We start from the raw sequence: 1,754 nt of genomic DNA on the forward strand, positions 1-1,754 counted from the left end.
ATTCTGCCAGAGAGCCCTGCTGTCCTTGGGAGAAGGTGCCTGGTTCCTTCTTTCACTTTCTTTCCACAGTGCACTTCCTGGAGGCCCAGGCCCCCCATGCTGAGGTAGCGAAGATGGCAGCAAAGACCCTGGCCACTGGCACCAGTAAATTCCCACATAGCAGGTCCTGCGCACTCCTCTCTCTTGCATCTTCACCTGCTCAGATTTAACCTCTCCCTTCCCTCTGCGTCAGAGACTTCTGTTGCATATTTTGTTTTTCAGAATGCCTAGTGCTATTTTAATAAACATTTAATTCTGTTTTCATATTATATTAAATACTTTGCCTGAAGTTGGGATGTGACTCTCGATGCCTCATGTTATTTCTATGTCTGCAAATGAAGTTTTTGACAAAGAAATATGTTGGTAAAGTATAATATCTCCGTCAATAGAAGCAGTTAATACTGACTCAGTTGTCATTAAGGAATATTTAAATTTGCTTTTTGACAAAATAGTGATTTATTAATAGTGATTAGAGAATATAAATAGTAAGGCATCAACAATTGTTAGTTTCTTATTTATCACATCTACATTAAAATAACAATGAGGGAAATAAATATAGAAAGATTTCACTTATAATTCTCCCACTCCATATAATTACTATTTTTATCCTCTTGTGTTCTCTTCTAGGTCTAGGCCATGTGTTTGTGAAGCTGCCAAATGGGGTTCCTATTGCAGTTCTGTGGTAGAGGAATTCTTGTGAAAAACTGTGTTCCATTTGAGGGTTGTTTTTCAAACTATCTCTAGTAGTACCCACATTCTAACTTGCTTTATTAGCCAGCTGTAGTCTGCTATATAGAACTCTGGCTGCACCATTATGGTATTGAGATGCATCTTTGTTTTTTTTTTTTTTGGTGGTGGCAGTGGAGCTATGACTTTACCACCAGTACGTGGAAGAATAGTTGCATGACACTAGGTTTTCATTGTATGTTTCATTGTATATGTTGAGTTTGTGGGTATTAATAGGCCTTTACACATAAGAGTTGAATTCCCTCTTTATCTTGGATTCCTGTGTACTGTTTACATCATGAAAAGTTCTCAGCTCAAGGTAGGCAGTGGATAGGGCCTAAAGCAATAATCTACCTTATCCTCCAAAAGGGACAGCAGCATGTATTCCCAAGCTCAGTGGAGAAACAACTCCCTCTGGCCTCTCCCTTTTCCTAGTTTTCTTTCTGAAATTGTGGATTTCTTATCGTAGTAGTATTTATAAAACTTGCGTGATTATAAAAATCATCTGAAGTGCTGGTGAAAAACACAATTTTCTGGATCCTTTCCAGACCTATTGAATCAGAATTCTGAGGAACTTCTTGGTTTAAACAAGCACCCTGGATAATTTTTACAATCCAGGCAGGTTTGAGAAACAGTAGTTTATTTGAAGTAAATTCATAGCTGCTGGCTCACACATTTGCTTAGCCCAAGTTTGAAGAGAGATGGACAGTAATTCCATCCTCAGGAGAATAGCAGCTGGGCAGGTCCTGTCCTTATTCTATTCCAAATATGGATGTCGTCATGGCTGTATGAATTGTAGCACAGGAGGTCAGACCAGTGTGGGAAGATCATCTTCTCCGCCCACCGTCATCGTACAGAAGACTTGCCGCAGCCTTCACTTTGCCTCAGTGAAGAGGGAGAAATGTGCAGATGAGGTTATTTTCTCTGTGTCACTTGCAACTTCAGAATTCCATTTCTCAGTGAAACTACAGTTATGTACATGATGGGAT

Source organism: Lipotes vexillifer, unplaced genomic scaffold (genome assembly GCF_000442215.2).
Source record: "Lipotes vexillifer unplaced genomic scaffold, Lipotes_vexillifer_v1.1 scaffold159, whole genome shotgun sequence".
NCBI lineage: Eukaryota > Metazoa > Chordata > Mammalia > Artiodactyla > Lipotidae > Lipotes > Lipotes vexillifer.